Raw genomic sequence first — 13,123 nt, forward strand, 5'->3', positions numbered from 1 at the left:
ATGTTGCAACTGGTGCCAGAGAATCTGAGGTCTGTTTGGGGATCACCCACACAGAGTTCTTGAGAAGACAGGGTCTGGCTGTGTGCACTGTCAACAAAAATAGCCAGCCTGGGAGGTAGATGGGCATGGATGTAACACTGAGAGGAGAGTAGGGCTTGCACTGCTTTGCCCAAGTTGCCTCCATGCTGTCTTCAACAGTGTACCCATTCCCAGAGAAACCCTTGGGCTTGGGGTTACCCTTGCACTGCCCACTAGGACAGCCTGAACCTGTGTAACCCCAAAAAGGGCTGCAAAGCCCTCAGAGGGAGAGTCCCTGCACAAGCTGTACTTGTCCAGCTTATGCCTTTAGCTCATGCATCTGGCAAACCAGCTGGGAGGGCTGGAGGGCAGCATCGACCTCCCCACACACCTCCTAGGGGGGCTGGGTGACCATAATCTGCTTCTGGGGTGGGGGCAGAGGGGCTGGAGCTGGGATCCTGAATCTAGTGGGTCCCACAAGCACTGTCATCCCTAGTGCTCCTTCTGTGCCATGTTACATCTCCAGGGACATGCAGGGAAATCTGGAAAAGAGCAGAGCAGGTGGAAGCTTCTCATACTGCTCTCTATGGCAGCATAAAGCGCACAGGATGATCCAAGGGTAGATTTGCTTTTAGTCTTTCCAGTGGGATTGGGGCACCAATGTGAGAAGTTCCTGTATTCATCTTGGGATTTCAGCAGCAACACATGCAAGGAGTCCTCTCCAGTGGATAGGCAGGTACTGGCTGTGCTCTCTATACACTGGTTGGATCCTGGCTCTGCAGGGAAATTTGACTTGACCCCATTAAGCTGGGATTTGAAACAGAATGGTTTGGTTGGAAGGACCTGAAAGATCATCTTGTTTCCCAGGTGATCTACCACAGGGACAGCTTCCACAAGACTTGGAAGGGATCCTGCTGAGACAAGCAGCTGAGAGCCGTGTATCACGATATTCTCTCCTCTCAGGCCAGGCTTTGGCTCAGGCTGTGTCTGAGGGCTGTGTGTCTCTGACCCTGTGGCAGATGTTCCCCTGATTTATAGTGCCGGTGCCAGACTGTCCTCTGTGTTCAAGTCGTGGGAAACTTCAGCCCTCCTGTCCTGTCTGGAAGCAGAGATGACTCACGGTGGAGCTGCGCTCACTATTATGCATTCTGTGGCTCAAGGGACTAATTTTTTTTTTACTTTCTTTCCCATATGAGGTGGAACAGCTCAAGGAGAAGGCATGGGGAAGCCATCCCTCCTACCCCTCCTCTCCACCCTCACCCCATCTCTCTGTAACCCCATTTGTGGGTAATCCCCTGCTCCCAGGCCCATCTCCCTGAGTCTGAAATCCCAGCTGTGGGTCTGCCATACCCTGCCCATGTGAGAAATGGCCATGCTGGGAAAGGTAACGCTGAGGGCAGAGGTGGGATGGTTGAGATGACAGCAGCAGGGAAAAGTACGGAATCTGGTTTGTCGGGCCATCCCTCAGAGCTGTGAATGTCCCCAGGCGGACCCTGGCCAGCAAAAGCTCTTTGGGCGCCTTTCTGAGGTGGCGAGCACACAGCTGCCTGGCCAAGGAGCTCACCAAATCCCAGCCATGAGGATGGCCAGGCTTAGGCTGGGAACTGCAGGGGGTGGTGGGTTGACCCTGGACCCTGCCCTGCCAGGCACCCACCAAAGCTGCTCTGCCATTGCTCAGCTGGACAAGAGACTATATAACAAAAGTTCATGATCTGAGATAAGGACCCAGAGAGATCATTCATCAGATGCTGTCATGGGCAAAACAGGCTCACACTGAAAATGTTAATTGAATTTATTACTGATCAAAATCAGAGCAGAATAATGAGAAGTAAAATAAATCTTAAACCACTTTCCCCCCACCCTCCCTCCTTCCCGGCTCTACCTCCTCCCACAGTGCCACAGGGAGATGGGAAAGGGGATTATGGTCCGTTCATCACACATTGTTCCTGCTGCTGCTCCTGAGAGGAGTCCTTCCCCTGCTCCAGCACAGGGACCTTCCCCCAGGAGACAGTTCTCCACGCACATCTCCAATGTGAGTGCATCCCATGGTGTGGCTCAGTCTTCCACAGCTGCAATCCTTCAGGAACAGGCTCCTCCAGTGTGGGTCCCCCACAGGGGAGTTCTGCCAGCAAATCTGCCCCAGCCTGGGCTCCTCTCTCCACAGGTCTTCAAGTCCTGCCAGGATCCTGCTCCAGCAGAGGCTTCCCATGGGGTCACAGCCTCCTTTGGGCATCCCCTGCTCCAGCCTGGGCTCCCCAGGGGCTGCAGGTGGATCTCTGCTCCCCCGTGCCCTCCCTGGGCTGCAGGGGCACAGCTGCCTCAGCCTGGGCTGCTCCAGGGGCTGCAGGGGAATCTGAGCTCCAGAGCCTGGAGCACCTCCTGCCCCTCTTGCACTGCCCTGCAGGTCTGCAGGGATGCTCCTCTCACATCTTCTCACCCTGCTCTTCTCTGGATGCAATTACCTCTGCACAATAACTTTTTTTTTCCCTTCTTAAATATGTTATCACAAAGGCATTACTGTCATTCCTGATTGGCCCATCCTTGGCCAGTGTCAGAATTCAGGACGTCCCTCTGGCTGTCCTGGATTGCCAGGACCCCTGCCAGGGGGCTCAGAGACTCTGGCACAGAGCCCAAGATGCCTGTGACTTTGATTATGACCCATGGAAAAAGTTACCAACCTTATATAGAATAATAATCAGTTTGCCACGGGGTGAAAAATAGATTTTTTGGAGTTTTTAGAATGAGGGTTCAGGGGGCAAGATGGAGGGATCTGGGTGTGTCCAGCCTTTCTCCTTCTTCTTCTTGTTCTCCATCTTCTGCTGTGATGCTGGCACTTTTAGATTGGTTTAGAGTAGAAGCTCACTGTGAAACATAGGTGATAGGTATTGGAAAGTAGTTGTAAATATTGTACACATAGTTTTTAGTAGGCAGAGTGCCTCTGACTGTCCTGCTGAGTGGACCTGGGCTGGACAGGAGAGAGAATTTTATAGATAAGAAACAATAAACAACCCTGAGACCAAGAACTGAAGAGTTCTGACTCCTTCTTTGACTGCCTGACTGGGAAAAGAGACTTCCTAATGCATCTTGGGGTCACTCTGACCAGCTGAAGTCCTGAGAGGCCAGTGCTGGGTCCATCCTGGAACTGCCTGGCATTGGCTCTGCCAGACATGGGGGAAGCTTCCAGAAGCTTCTCACAGAAATCTCAGAGAAGCCACTCCTGTAGACCCTCTCCTACCACAAGCTGGCCATGCATACCAGACACACAGGGTGTGGAGCTCTTCAGCCTGAGTGATGCCAGTGGTCAGCTTTGATGGTTACTGTCCATCTGCCTTGCAGACCTCTGGATGTTGGGGTTTGCTCTGAAAGGTCAGCAGCAGCAATGACAGGAATGGGATAGAGAGGGGTGATCTGGCCTGGGCTAAAACGTCTGACCCAAGAGCAGGTTTTCCTGCTTGTGACTTTTGCTGCCCAAGTTGTTGCTTCATCCTGCTGCTGACTTGCCTCATTACCCCTCCTTGAGGGTTCCTAGGTGTCCTTTTTTCAACAATGCCCTGTGCAGTGCAGGTGAGGTGTGGTACCACCTGTTTTGCTCAATGTCCTCCCCATCATAGCGCTTCCTATAAGAGGATTCAGGTGGCTTCCCATGGTGCAGCCTCCCCAGGGTAAGGAAATGAGTTGGTGAGGCTTCTTGTGTTACAGTGCCTTGAGACCCAGGCTCCATAGTGAGGGATTTTTTCCACTGTTGTAGTTGTTGCCAGGCACAGAGCTGTTTTGTGCTGTGACTCCCAAGAGATCTCCCCAAGGTGATGTTTATGTGGGCTGCAGTGTGAGGTTCTGCAGCTGGGCTTGCTCTGCTAGGCAGAACTTGCCACAGGGATTCAGTTATTCCCTTCCATATGCAAGAATGTGACAAGATAAAAAGGCATGTTCCTTCCCTCACTTTCAGCCTGAAATGCTCCCTGACAGAATGGGCTAATGAGGACAACACATCTGCCCCTGCTGATGCTCCCATTCTCTCCAATCTGAGAATTGCCCTCGGCCCAGGAGAGACCTGGGCTGTGCACGATGCAGCAGCAGATAGCAGAGCTCACACCCAGATATGCAGGAGGTGGTTTTGGCCAAGGGAATCCATCAGTTATGAACAAGCTCAGCCCTTGGAAGAGGATCTCTATCAGTTCCTGTTTGCATGTTACAGGATGCTTTCTGGATGACTCTGTAGCGTTTGCACTTGGCCTGATGAGCTGATCTTTCTCAATTTACTGTATTTATTTATTCCCTGCTTTAATCACTGATCTTAATGTGGGATGGAGCCAACCCCCATAAGCAGAGAGAGGAGAGTACACCGCAATAGCTGAAGGTGCAAGGTGTGCTTGGGTGACCCAAGGACAGGAAGGTGAGTGTTCCCATGTTAATTCCATGGTCTGTACTCTGTCCATGCCTCCAAGACGTCAGCTTCCCTTGCCTTGGATTGTTCCATTGCCCTTGAACAAAGAGGTCACAGAGAGGAAGATAAAGAAGTGGCTGGGCAGCTAGTGGTGCTCCAAAGCTCTCCCAGCAGATAAGCAGTAGAATAAAAAAGGTAAAAGGCTGAAATGACTTTGAAAAAGATCACAAAGAAGAGGCCCACTTACTGAGCTGCCTGACATCCTGCTCCCTCCTGCCCTCAGCATGGTGCTGCTGTTTCTCCCATGCTTTAGAGGGAAACCAGTAAGGGAAGGTGGTGCAGAAAAACCTTCTTCTCTCAAGCCATACACACAGCATCACCAGGCTGGCTCTGCAGCACTTCTCACCTGAGTTACGGGTCAACACTGCTGCTTCTGGTCTGGCCAAAACCTGACATGCAACCTTGTTTGCAAAGAGTCTCCCCCGAGCAATGGCTCTCCTCTACAACAGAACTTCTGAGCAGCAGAATGCCACAAAAATCAGAGGTCTGTTGGCTGAGTTGAGACTGGCAGACCAGCTCTTCCTTGGTACAAGTCACTTGGGATCTCTCCTTTCACATGGTATGGATAGTTTCTGTCACAGCTTCATGCTGTGTCTGATCTAGTGCATATTTATCAGACCCTGAAAACACCAGTTTCATGGCAATTAACAAATATGACAGAAAAGTGCTGGAAAATATTTTACTGTGGCCAAAAATATACAATGATGCCTGTATAATTAAGCTTGCCAGTGGCAGCTATCACTCTGAATGTCTCTGCTACCTGCCTCACTCTATATACATGTATCACTTTCCATTCCTTAGCCAGGCATTAGACACCAAAAACAAGAAGAGGAAGAGCCAGGTTCTTTATCATGATAGAGCCTGGTGAGGAGTGGACTTTTCTGTGGGGCTTCTGGGATGCACCTGGTCACATGCAGGTGATGGTGCTCCCCTGGGATGCCCGGGGAAGGGAACAGCTGTGGGACAGCACCTCTAACCCCAGTGGGTTTTCCCACCTGGAAACATGGTATTAACTGTCCTGGACTCTGTACACAGCACAGCAGGGGAATCCTCCACATTCCTAAAATACTGCAGACTGAGAATACAGCTCTTTAAGCCAAATACCCACAATTTCTATCCCTTTTGGTTCCACCCGGGGGAAGGTATGTAGTCCCAGTCTGTGCTCTCCTACAGCTGGCTTCCTTTCCTGGCTGTCTTCCTGTTTTCTACCTGTTTACCTCTCTATCCCATCCTGTGGTATCAGGAGATCCAGGTCTGGCTCCCTTCCCACTGCAGAGGCCAGAACACAAGCCTTTCATGGATGCTTAAGTGAGAGGGTGTTGAGGTGAGGGGCTCTTGCTGAAAGCCCGCTGCCATGGCCGTGATAGAATTGATTTGTGTGTTCTCTTTCAGATTTTTTTGTGCAAAGTGAGGAAGCTTTCCAAAGGGGAGATATGGATATCTCACCTGTGTCTGTCTGACACTCACAGGGGCTGTTTACCTGGGGGTTCATCAGTTCATTTCTGCGTCTCATTTTTTGGGGGAGAGAAGGGATCTGTGTATGGAATCCTCCAGTCCTTGGGTGAAGAGCACAGGCTGAAGGAGGTCACTGCTGACTCCCCTGCACTGTACCTGAGGCCTGACAAAACTTGGAGGGTTTGCCTGATGGACCGGTGTGCTGCCAGGAATCCTAATTGTGCAGTGCCTACCTTGTACCAACACAGCTGTTTCTTGGCCAGGAATGTGCCATTAGTGGTTTCTGCGACTTGGCTTTGGCACATGGTTTGATCCTGAGATTAAGCAGAGTTCTCCTCTGAGCCTCATTCTTTGGTGCGAAGTGTATTCAGCCCCATCCATTCCTTGTCCTGGGAATTCCCTGGAGCTGCATGGTCCACAGAGGGCTCCTCTGCAGCCAGAGGATCTCACCTCCCTTTTTATCTGAGCAATCTTGTGCTACAACCCACAGAGCCAAAAAGCCCTGTGAGCTGTCAGCCTGTACATCAAACAGGATTCTGGATTGCCTGACTGTAACTAAAGCTTGCCAGAACCAACTAGGAGACCTTGTGGTCAAATTCTGTTTTCTATCACTTGGCTTTGATGGGAGCTTTGTGTTAATACAAGTTGCAAAGCCTAATCTTACTGAGAATTCTGTGAGTGAACATCTCCCCAGGCCACAGTGCAAAGTCTGTTTGTGCTGGGGATTATTTGAGATCCCCTGAACACACATTTTGTGCGGGATAGAGGTGCGGGTGGCAGAGACGCTTTGGAGAACGCCTGAGTGGAGGCACCTGTTAAATGCTGTTTAACACAAAGGGAGGATTTGGTGCAGGCATCACAGGGGCCAGGTTTCCCTGGTCACGCTGCAGAACCAGTTTCCCAACTGGACAAACAGGAGGTGTAGCCAGCCTGAGCGTCCCATGGGTTGGCATCTTGTGTCTACCCAGTTTTACACAGAGCACTAAAGCCCACAGCTTTTGGCCAGGTATGAGGCAGTGATGATCAGGAACCCAGCGCCTTGTGCAAGAGCCCTCTCACTCTTGCATTACAGGCATTACCTCCCTGGTGGCATAGGTTTGCTTTTCATCTAGTGACTCAGAAATCTAGCCTTGGCACAGAGAGCCTTTGTGTACTGAATAACCCCTCAATAACAGCATTTTTGGAAGAAAAGGAGGACAGGTGGAAGGAGTAGCTAGGAGCAACTCCCTATCCTCTTCCTCCAACCTAACCCATTACTATTGCAATGGCTTTTGGGCACAGGCAGGCTCCAAGTGTTTGAATTTCTCCTAATGCCACATCCAGGCTACAGCACATTGATCTGTCTGCAGAATCCTTGACTCCTGAGGACCTGTTGACCTCACCTGTGGAGATCTTGGCTGCAAGAAAGGTCTCCTGAGTAATGCTCCCCCACTGCCATGACCGAAGGAGGAAAGCTGTCTCCCTGGGCACACCTGCATGCCCTGTCGTGTCTGTGGTGACTTCTCCTTGACTCATTCTTTTCTGCAGAAGACATGATGGGAAATCCTTTCCTGGGAATGGCTGGTCAGAGGGAATGTGCTCTGGCTCCCTTCTTGCCTCTCATGATTTCCCTTTGGATTTTATTACACAGGGCAAGGTTCTGGTTTGTTGTTGCTTTTTTACCCCCTAAATGTGCTGACAGCTGTGTTGGGAAGTGCCAGGGAGGTGTGACACCCCTCCATCTGTATGACATCCAATTGGCCCACCTCTTGTATTCCCCTGGTGACAGCTGGTGCTCCTGTGACCAAAGAGAAAGGGGACAGAACACAAAATCCTATCTCCTCTTAGGTTCCTTTATGGTCACTCTCATGGGAAGAGCTATTAGAAACCATCTGTCTCCAAGGCTCAGAAATATCCCCTGAGGATTTCTCGGCTCTGTCCTTGCTGTTTCGCATCCCCATCTCTCCTTTCAGAATTTCACCTTCCATGAAATAGCCAAGCTGCAAAATCAACCATCAAAGAAGGCATTTCTCCTCTCCTTGCAACTTTCTGCCTCTCTGCTGGTACACAAAAGTTCTCTGCCTGTCTGGAACAATGGACCAAGCAGCTCCCAGCATTTCTTTGCCTCTGGTCCATTCCATGGTACTTCAAAGCGTGGCTGAAACTTCACCATTTATTTTCACCATATGTCCCCTATAGATTTATTGCTTTTCCTATTTAATGGATGTTATTATCATTGAAACCTGCAGTAGTTAAAATGATTTTCACTGACACCCCTGCTGATTTGACTGGATTCTGCAAGACATGGTGGGAACTTCTGCAGGTATTTCTTACCCTGAAGTGCTTGCAGGCTCAAAATCCTGTACAAGACCTGTTGAAACTGATTGAAAGAGTTGTATTAAAGCCACAGGTAGCCTCAGGGCTCTCTAAGAGCAAAGTTTTCCAAGAGAAGGAGCAGGTCCCACCTGCCAGCCCCGTGGTGGATTGATTGGAAATCCTGTGACTAATTTAATGTCATTCTTGGGCTTTAAAAACTATGAAACCCACGTTATTTTTTATAGAAAAACCTGTATGTTAGGGCAGAGAAGTGGGACCTTTGGCTTCTGTTATGTATCTTAGGGCACCTCTGGCACCAGATTCCAATTTGTTTTGATTTCCATCTGCTGCTGTCAAACTTCCTCTATCACTGTCAACATTGAAACATTTCCCTTGGCTATTTCCCACTGATTTGAAATCAGTAAGTGTCAGAAAAGAAAACCAGGCCTTTTAAAATAATGCATTCATGAGGAGTTTCTCATTTCTCTCCTCCAAGATACATTACAGTAGTTGATGGACACCCTGTGCCTCTGGGCAATCCCATTAGAGCCAGACAAGATTAATGGAGAGGTGGTTGTGATTATGGGTCTGTTTTCTGAGGGATGCATAAATCTCCTGCCCTGTTCAGGTACCCTGCAGGTGACCTTTGAGCCAGAATCTAGAGTTTGGCTGGAAGCTGCTCCTTTTGGGCTGATTGAGCTGTGGAGGCATGCTCATTGGTCATGTGTGCCAGCCATGTGCATGCCAGATGCCTCCTTAAGAGAGGAAGAGCATCCTCCTCATCCTCCTCCTTCCTTGCTGCTCCTCAGATTAATTTTTCTTGATGTAAGAGAGCTGAGTGCTGGTTGATTAAGCCATGACCCTAGCTTTATATAATGCATTGTGCAATGCACTTTATGTAATCAGAGATTTCTTATGTAATTTATTTGCAGAGCACTCACCAAATCAAGGACCAGACCTGATTCCTGTTATGTGGATGGGCTTGCTGTTTCTGGGAGGGTGTGTTTTTAGGAAAGCAAATGCATGCAGCTGTGGTTGGTGGCTCTTTGTCCATGTCCATCTCCAGAGGGATCTCCAAACTCCTTAAAAAGAAAGAAGGCAGGGCTTAAGATTTTCCTTCTGTGGGCCAGGTTTAAAGGGGGCTTAGCTGCACCCATGTTCCACCAGTTGTAATGCGACTCAGGCACAGCTCCCCCTTTGCTGTATCTGAGGTGCTTGAAATGCCCTCACCATTTCCTTGCCAATGAGGCTGGATTGTGCTAGAAGGTGGGTCAGGAATGTGAGGTGAGGATGTGATTGAGGCTGCGAGCTGAGGATATGACCCACATTGGGCTGAGATTAAAATCCAATTCCTCCTGGCAGCTCAGCACACAAATCATGCCTGCCATTCATGTTGCCTATTGAGGTGGTTAATCCATCAATGGGGCCTCATCTGTGCCCCAGGAGTGGAATCATCCACACCTAGGCACTGAGAGAACAGCTAATGGGCTGGAAACAACCACTGCAGATGCCAAAAGGAAGAAAAATAACTGTGGGGCCCTCTCGCTCTGGCTCAGTGTCACTACTGGCTCGTTGTGTGGCCAGTGCATGAGTTCTCCCAGGGGATGGTCAAACAGGGGTGATGCAGCATCCCAGGGCCTCACAGGTACTCTCATCCACGCTTTCCAGCCTTCCTCCCCTCCTGTTATGGGACAGGTTGGGTTGTTCTTGCTGAGATTGCCAGGATGTGGTGCAAGCATAGCTTTGGCCTGGCACGATTTGCACAGCCTGGCGAGGTGGGGCTGCCCCATCCACATCACTGAGCCCTGGGGCCCTTGCAATGCTCTTTCATGCTACAGAAGCTGTGCTTGTGGTAAAACCTTGGATTTTACATTCTTTTGTGTGCCTTTCAACTACAAGTATTTCGCAATGGCAAGAGAACCTGATACCTGGCTGTGTGTGAGCTGGGAGCTGACAGCACTGCTGGGTGTGTGAACAGTGTCCTGCATGATAAACTACATCAGGGAAGGCTCTTGGGTGCTAAAGCACTCCTCAGTCACAGAATCATGGAGTAGTTTGGGTTGGAAGAGACTTTAGAGGGATACCTTCCACAAGACCAGGTTGCTCAAAGGTCCACCTGATACTGAAATTCAAGTGATTAATATCAACACTGCTGACATCTGTGAACTAGTTAATGTTGTCCCACCTAGCCTGGCCTTGAACACTTCTGGGGATGGAGAATTCAGCTTATCTGGGCAACCCGTGTCACTTCCCCTCCACTCTGACAGACAAGAATTCCTAATATCTAATCTAAACCTGCCATCTGTCAGTTTGTACCCATTCCTCTTTATCTTCTCCATGTCCTTGTAAAAAATCCCTCTCCAGCTCTCTTGAAGCCCCTCTAGGTACTGGAAGGTCTCCCCAGAGTCTTCTCCACACTGAACAGCCCCAACTCTCTCATCCTGTCAGCTGAAGTCTAATTAGTAAGAAAGGTTATAGTGATTAGGAGATCCTGATATGAAGGGAGGAAATATGCAGAAAACCTGATGGACCCTTCCTTTGTTTTTATCTGTGATCTGAACTACCTGAGGTGCTTGATGCCTGCTCAAATTTTCTTTAGCATGGAGAGAAATTAAAGAGGACAATTTATATGACATGGGGATTACCAGGTCTTTCATGGATCTACTTGGCTTGTAGAGTTGGGGTGTCCTGGCCTCCCTAGGGAGCAGGGTCTGTAAGGCCACCCTGCATGAGACACCTCACACACCTCTGGCCCATGGGACATTTCAGAGTGAAGTTACGATGTCAAAACCCTCCAGACTTTATCCTTTTGATAAAAAAAGAAAAAGGATACATACTATTGAAAATTCCTGACTTCCCTTTCATCCATCCTCCTGCTTCTTGCTGCTATTTTGCTTTGAATTTCAGCTTTGGCAACGGTGCATATGAAAGGCCAGGAGCACTCTGATGGGTTTCCTGGTCACTCAGGGGCCAGGCAGCTGAGGTGTAAAGCCCCAGGTAGGTGTTAAAGCTGCACCTTGCTGGGAGCTCACAAGTTCACCACCCTACAGAGATGAAATGCGATGTGCAAGCAGATTTTGCGTCAGGAGGAGCCTTTGGCAGGGAGGCAGCTTGTGCTGGGCTCCTGAACTGGGGAAACCACACTTTTCACTTTTGTTTCTGGGAATCCCTGCCTGAACTTTGTTCACCCATGGTAACCAGAGCTGCGTGGTGCTAGCATTGCAATCCCACCCTCATTTGTCCAGACTGTTTTGAGAGATGTGCTGTTTGGGCTGCATCTTGCAGAACATCAACAAGAAGCAGAGATTTTTGATTAAAAAATGAACAATGTAGCTGATCACTCGTGGAACAGATGTTGCCAGTGAGTTGACTACTGTGGTGGTCAGTCTCTCAGCAGAGAGGATGAACTAAGCCTGTTTTGAATAATTAAATATTTTATTTTTCAGTTTGCAAGATGGAGGGGTTTTTCCCAGTATTGCAGACCACATGCTGCCCCTCCTTGCTCACTGTGACGTGCCAAACCCCGTCAGCTCTTTGCTCACTGTATCTGTCAGCTCTGACAATAGAGAAAGGATACATTTCAAGGAGGATGGCGCAGATTTCGGTGCGGATGCAGGAACAGTCCTTTGTACAAACAAGGGAGAGACAGTCATCTGGGGTGGCAGCAGCTGTACAGAAAGGGCTTTGCAGGTGGCTGGAGCAGTTATCAGCTGACCATAAGTCAACAGAGTCATGGTGTTGCAAAAAAGAAAGGAAAATTTAATAATCTCTGGGATGTATAAACAATGGCATTGTTTGTAGGACACAGGAAATAGTTTAAATGATTTTTTAGTGTGGATCATGCCTACATGGCAGTAATATGACCAGTTCTGGGCACTGCCCTTCAGGAAGGTTATGTACCAGTGGGAGAGGGCTCAGACAATGCAACAGAAGTGACTGGAGGGCTAGGGAACATGATCTGTGGCTGAGACCAGGGTCTAGAGCAGCGGTTTTCCAGACTGTGGCCTATTGTCTTCTGGTCTATTTGTACATGGTCTGGAAAAGGTGAATAAGAAAAGCAAGTTTCTATATGCTTTAGGGCTGTCTACAGATACAATATCTCAAGTTCTGTCCTTGCAAAAGAACTTAGAGCCCAACTCTGAAGTGAGAGACAATGAACCACTCCTGTTTCACAAAGAAGAGTGAAAGGGGCCCAATGCCAACTTTTAAATGCATAAAATAGAAGGAAAATTTTGTTCTCTTGGTTGGGGAAGTAGGAAGTTAGGAGAGTGTAATGTAGCAATTACAAAGGAGGAAATTTTAGGGACAGTGGGATCTCTGGGGGCTGGAATGTGTGATCTGGGCAGGCTGGCAATTCCCAGAATGGGAATCTCAAAGAACAGGCTAGATAAACATCTGTCTCTAATCACAAGGTTAGGGCTGACCCCTTCTTGGCTCTCTCCAGGTCCCTCTGCATCCCAATTCTCTATGATTGTGTAACTAACTAGTGTTAATTTATGGTCATTGCTACTTAATATATTCATAAACACAGCTGAGAAGGGTGTGAGTGATGATCGAGTTGCCACCTAACTGCTCACTTCCTTTTCTGGATTAGTAAAAGTATATTGAGCAATACTAATCCACTAATCCAGCCCCAGGTATCTATGAATTACTAGGCAGACATCCCCAGCTCCATTTTTCTATGATTCTGCATCACAAGCCGGGCATGTTGATTCTGGGAGGCAAATACAGTGGCCTCAGATTTGATCCTAACTTTTCACAATGCTGACAAACATCCTGAATGTCATCCACCTCTCTGCTAATCCGCACTATCTTGAATTTTACCTGGTAGCAGCAAGACAAAAGGTAATTCCAGGAAGCTTGGCTGTGATGCTACTGCTGTTGTTTGACAAGGATCTGATTCCTCTAAAA

Source organism: Geospiza fortis, unplaced genomic scaffold (genome assembly GCF_000277835.1).
Source record: "Geospiza fortis unplaced genomic scaffold, GeoFor_1.0 scaffold49, whole genome shotgun sequence".
NCBI lineage: Eukaryota > Metazoa > Chordata > Aves > Passeriformes > Thraupidae > Geospiza > Geospiza fortis.